Source organism: Vombatus ursinus, unplaced genomic scaffold (genome assembly GCF_900497805.2).
Source record: "Vombatus ursinus unplaced genomic scaffold, bare-nosed wombat genome assembly UNPS02014798.1, whole genome shotgun sequence".
NCBI lineage: Eukaryota > Metazoa > Chordata > Mammalia > Diprotodontia > Vombatidae > Vombatus > Vombatus ursinus.
In genome coordinates this window covers 51,397,506-51,404,148 of record NW_020954576.1, presented here as the reverse complement: position 1 = coordinate 51,404,148, position 6,643 = coordinate 51,397,506, and the positions used below count along the sequence as shown (strand labels likewise).

Sequence of the window (6,643 nt, the reverse complement as noted above, 5' to 3'; positions counted from 1 at the left end):
TTGTTATCTTTGCTATTTTGCAGGGTATGTAGTGCAATGGTAGATTTGTTTTCTTTTGATTTATTTTATTATTGGTGATTTGGAGCATTTTATATAGTTGTTAATAGATAGCCAATTCTTTTAAGAACTTTTTGTTCTTTTTCTTTGAAATGGATTTGATCTTAAGCTTTTTTCCTTTTATTCTTCTTCTTGCATTCATTGATCTCTGGCTTCCTTCTGATGACATAATCTTCCTTGCTACTTTTTGCAGCATTTATTGTGCTTAAACTTATAGCCCAGTCTTCCCCCCACCCACCTTACTTCTTTATGTTGTGGGAGTTGGAATATTTATTGTTTTTCATTGCCAATTATAGGGTACCCATCTACCATAATCAATCAGCAAACTTTCCTCCTTTAAAATTATTTCAATCCATATTTATTACCCAATTGTAACTCTTGTCTACAAACTTTCAGGACACTCTTCTTCCTTCCTCAATGAATTCAGTGCCTAGATCACAAGGTTACTCTACCCATTACACCAGACTTCAACAAACATATTGATATTCCTTCAAGCAAACTAAATTCCCAATTTCCCAATTTACTCATTTCACATGACTTACCTTTACTAACTGAGGTGTTTCTTCAAGGTCATGTTCATTTCTTCCCTTATACTTTGTCACATGGTGTTCTCATCAGCTCCCATGATTTGAATAATTATACCTATTCACATGACTTTCAGTTGTACTTGAACACCCATATAAAATTTGTGGCCTGACTGACAAGCTAATGCAGGTAAGTAATGAGTTATTTTCTGTCAATCAAAATATGATAAAATTTTCTGTATGTTTGTATGTAAGATATATTGTTCAGTAATTCCCAATATTTTTCTTTCTTTTCTGTTGCCCACAAGCAGAGGGGAACATATTCTTTTTATTAGATTTTGAAGATTCCAAATGGTGACAATTGAACTTCTCCTTGTGAAGATAAAACTTAAATCTTTATATAGCATACAGCTGGATGAAAATGTGATGAGATAAACCCAGTTTAGATGGTAGTTCTTTTTTACCCTTAATAGTATTTTTTTTCTAATTACATGGAAAGATAGTTTTCAACATTAATTTTTGTAAAATTTTGAGTTCCAAATTTTTCTCCTTCCCTCCCTCCCTTTCCCTCTCCCCAAGACAGCAAGCAATCTGATATAGGTTATATATGGACAATCATGTTAAATATATTTCCACATTAGTCATGTTGTGAAAGAAGAATCAGAACAAAAGGGAAAACACCACAAGAAAGAAAAAAAACAACAACAACAAAAGTGAAAATAGTGTGCTTCTATCTGCATTCAGACTCCATAGTTCCTTCTCTGGATGTGGTTAGCATTTTCCATCATGAGTCTTTTGGAACTGTCTTGGATCATTGTTTTACTGAGAAGAGCTAAGGCCATTATACTTAATCATCACACAATGTTGCTTGTTGCTGTGTATGCTGTTCTCCTGGATCTGCTCGGTTCACTCAGCATAAATTCAGCAAGTCTTTCCAGCTTTATCTGAAATCTGCCTGCTCATCATTTCTTATAGCACAATAATATTCCACTATATTCACATACCACAACTTGTTCGGCCATTCCCCAACTGATGGGCATCCCCTCAATTTCCAATTTTTTACCACCACAAAAAAAGATCTACTACAAATATTTTTGTACATGTGGGTCCTTTTCCCTTTTTTATGATCTCTTTGGGATACAGACCTAGTAGTGGTATTGCTTAATCGAAAGGTAGTCACAGTTTGGTTGCCCTTTGGGCATAGTTCCAAATTGCTTTCCAAAATGGTTGGATCATTTCACAACTCCACCAACAATGCATTAGAGTTCCAATTTTCACATATCTTCTCCAACATTTATCATTTTATTTTTCTGTCATATTAGTCCGAATATTTTTCTTAAAAAAAAATGTATTCAATATGTAGAGGTGTGAGGCTTCCATGCAATCTACTCATCCCTGACTTTTTCCCCCTAGATTTACTATTGCTTCATCTCAGATCCTGATTGCTACTCTTGCTTTTAAAATTCTAGTGAAACATCAGAAAAATCTATTTTAGTTCATTAATTTAATTTTAAAAGAAATTTTACGTCAGTCATATATATTATTATATAATATATTATATAATAATATAATATACATTTTATGTCAGTCATTTATATTAAGTACTTACTATGTGCCAGGCACTGTGCTAAGTCCTAGGAATACAAACAGAGGTGAAAGATAGTCCCTTCCCTTAAGAAGCAAACAATCTAATGGAAGAGATGATAAACAAACAAATATGTACAAATATTTATGGGATAGATAGGAATAATTCGAAAGAGGAAAGCAGAAGAATGAAGAGAATTTGGGAAAGGCTTACTGTAGAAGACAAAATGTTTATTGGTACCTAAAGCAAGCCAGAGAAGGTGATAAGTAGAGATATGAAGGCAAAGCATTCCAATCATGGGAAACAGCCAGAGAAACTGGTGCAAACTGAGAAATAGATTGTCTTATTTGTGGAATAGCAAAGAGGCCAATCAAAAAGTATATGGCAGGGAGAAATATGTAACAAGACAGGAAGTCTAGGAGAGGACTAATTTATGAAGGACTTTGAAATGTTTATGGACATTTTTTTGAAGAGAACAATTTTTTTTTCTCATCCATTCTGCCATCCCCCTGTTCATTCCATTCAAAGTCATAATTATAATTGTCACATTTTTTCTTTATATTACATTAAATTTTAATACCTCTCTCTAAAACCACTTCCACAGTGCCTACTTACATTGTAATGCTGGTTTTCCACAGGGCATCTGCTAACTACTACTCTCAGTTTCCTAGGGTTTCTGGTACCATGGTGTGCACACTACTGAAAATCAGATAGTCACCAGTTAGTGGTGCCAGATAGTCACCTTTTTATCAAAGTTTTAAAGGCAATAGTCTGGTAAAAACAGTAGTGATAAAGGAAATCCCATCAAATGTCTGGGGTCCATTCACTCAGAAATACACATGTAGTCTGTGGAAAGAGTAGGCACATTTTCATAACTGTTGATAACGGGAGATACTTTTCTCTCTTAGTAGAGTCCTCTTCTGAATATCATTTAGATATGCAATTGTTTAAGTTACTGTCAAAATGACACTTCATCACAGGGCTTACTATTATTTTGGTGGCATCACCATTGCTTCCTATGAACTGGCCCAGGTCATAGTCCCCAGACCACCTTGTGAAGTTATATTTTGATTTTTTAATTTTTGTTGCTGATTTTCTAAAAAATTGAGTAAGACCAAGCCATAGATTCTTGTCATTTTCTTCCTCTTGTTCATTTCCTTTCTGTTTATTTGGACCATGTTCTTCTTATCATGTGACTTTAGAGGGAATTTAGAGTATCAATATGGTTGTTGAAGTCTAAGTTGAACTGGATTTTTCACTTTAGCATCTTTAACCAGAACTAGCTAGAATTTCCAACCATTATCTATTCCCTTGTATCTGTCCTCTTGTCCAGCTAGTCTTTTTTTCTGTCCCATGAATTTGCAATTTTCCTTTCTTCCTCCATATCTTTGCTCATACTAACCTTGTATGGATAGCCCTCCCTTTTTTTCAGACATACGCAACTCCATCCCATCCTCACATTTCTCCTCTTCTTTGAAATTATTCCTGACTACCATTTTCTTTCTTCTCTGGTATGATCTGACTTTTTATTCTTTACTATATTATTTAGCACTTGCATTTGAAGTTCTATTTCTTTTGTTTTAGCTTGTCAACTTGAACACAATCTAAGGGACCTGAAAGCAAGAATCATATTACCAACATTTTTTGTATCTTCCGGAGTTATTACATAGTGATGGAGACAAACATAGTAACAGCTCAACCTCTGCCTTGCCCCCCATAACAAAACAACAACAACAACAAACCTCACAACTTGTTGAAATTGTTGTTTAGGTCTACTGCATGTGAACAATTGAGATAGACCCCTTCTCTGGGAAGCTTTGTTACTATTTTTAATGACAATGAAAATCGGTGGGAAGACCACTGAACTCGGTGTCTAAAGACTTGAATTTGAATCCTGGCATTGCTGTTTATTAGCTGTCTGAATTTGGGTGTCACTTCCTTTGGGACTCAGTTACATGTGAAATTAATGAGGCTGGACTGGATAACCTCTAAGGTCTCTGCAAGGTCTAAAATTATGATCCTATGATATGGAGGTTGAGAAGGTTTGTAGGTGTTGAAAAGACTTGATAATAATAATGAGAATTTTATATTTCTTTTCAAGCCACTTTGGATGCATTGGCAAATTTTTTTTTATTTCTCTGCCAATGCATTTAAGAAATGTTTTCTAATGAAAAAATCTTTGGAACTGTCTTTGCCAACCAGATTGTAATTGGAATCCTAGGGAATTCACTCCTACTTTATTTCTACGTATTCAATTTTATCCATGGTCGCAAGAGAAAACCCATAGATCTGATTCTCACTCATTTGTCCCTTATCAATGTCTTGTTACTTCTTATTAAGGGAATGCCCTGGACAGTGACACTTTTAGGAGTAAGAAATTTCTTTGATGATATTGCTTGTAAAACTATAGTCTACCTAGACAGAGTATTTTGTAGCCTTTCACAGCCTTTTGAGTGGTTTTCAGGCCATTTCTATCAGTTTACACAGCCCTGTGCATGCAGTGCTCAAAACAAGGGCTCCAAAGTACATCATTCCTTCTTTTATCCTCTGTTGGATTCTCAGTCTACTGATAGAAGGAGCTATTCACATATATATGATTATACTCCCAAATAGTTCAAGTTTTAGGGACAACTGGAACTCAGATACTTGCACTTTGAATATTTACGCCATGAACACCTTCAACGTTATGCTGTGGAAGACCCTTTATGATTCTGTATGGTTTGGACTCACAATATGTAACAGTATATATATATATATATATATATATATATATATATATATATATACACACATCATATTTATGATGCAAAAACACCATCATCAAGTCCTTTAGATTTATAGCACCAGCTTCGCCTTTAGAATCTCTCCTGAGATCAGGGCCGTCAAGACTGTTATGATGCTTATGAACAGTTTCATCTGTTTTCATTTAGCCAGTTCTATCTTTTTTCATTTTTTATAAATCTTCTCAAACATCTAGTTTCTGGATGTTACATGTTTCTTTCTTCATGACTGGATGTTTTCCAACTTTTTGCCCTTTTGTGCTGATCAGCAGTATAAGCAGGTTCTCCAGGACCTGTTTTTTTTTAATAGTAGAATAAAAATTCCATCTTCACATATTACATTGATGTCCAAAAATTTGCTTGATTTTTTCTCCTTGATCTCTATCGTAAAGATTTAAGTCATATGAATTAAACCCCTGTCATAATCCCAACCTTGATCACCCAAATGGTCGTGTGACACTAGTGGCCTGCAAGGTGTCATTTGGAAAGACTAGCACATTTATACAAAGTTCACTGGTCTCCACACTGATGTTTTTCATTCCAGGGCTGGAATTTGGCAACTTGAGCCTCAGCATGATTTCCATCAATTTTATTTTTCAAGTTTTGCAGCACTGAAACCTATTTTGCCTGAATTAAGGTTGCTTATCTCAGTGCCTAAAGTTCTTTTTATGCAGATCTCAGGCAGGGTGTATTCAAATTTGTTTATTTCTTTAAATTTTAAAAATCTCTTTTTATATTTAGTGGGTATAAAATTGTTTTCTGATTTTTCTTTTTTTTAATTACATACCCAATTTTTTCTTTCTTTCATAAACAAAACTGTTTAGAGATATACATTTTTCCTTATTGACCGCTTTGGCAAAATCCCAAAAGTTTTGCTACATTGGCTCATTATTGTCACTTCCTTTGATGATGTTATATATTATTTCTATGGTTTGTTCTTTGATTCACATATTCTTCTCTATTTGTTTCATATGAATTAACCTTTTTTAGGTACTTGTTTACAAAGTTTTTTACATATATTTTCTCACTGCATTCTCATAATAATGCTTTCAATTAAGTGCTATTATTATCCAAGTGTTACAGATAAAGAAACCAAGAATGAGAGAGGTTAAAGAATTTACCTGGTGTCACAGAGACAGTACCTTTTTGAGCTGAGATTTGAACTCTGGACTTCCTGATTCTGAATCTGGTGCATTTTATCACCCGTAATCCTCAGTCTATTTTGTCTCTATTTAAATTTGAATTCTTTCCTTAAATGTCCTTTATCAGTTATATATTCATTGCGGCATATTTTAATTTGTTTAACATTTTTGCTTTTCTATATTTATGACATTTTATTTTCTAAAACATGGTCAATTTTTGCAAAGTTGCTTTGTGAAGCTGAATAAAGTCTTGACATTTTAATCCCAATTCAGTATTTGCTTAGACCCATCATAGATATCATTTCTCAAATGCTATTGTGATGAAAGAAACTCTAGGTCAGACATCTTTCTGTCACTACGATATGAAGAAGACACTGCCCTAGTCTCTATTTTGAAATTTCAGATATTAATGCTGGAAGCTAGAAGGTTTCTCAACCTGCAAAATCAAGTCTGGGAAACAAGCCCCAATTCCAATTTTGACCAGCTGAAAGGCATCTTTATCTTCCCTTTCTCTTACTCCCCCCCCCCCAGATATATAAACCTTTCTTTTCCTTC

At 34.2% G+C, this 6,643-nt stretch overlaps 1 pseudogene; it reads left to right on the top strand.

Moving 5' to 3' along the window:
- Positions 1–4,323: 4,323 nt before the first annotated feature.
- On the top strand, positions 4,324–5,264 carry LOC114049426 (annotated as a pseudogene).
- Positions 5,265–6,643: the final 1,379 nt, after the last annotated feature.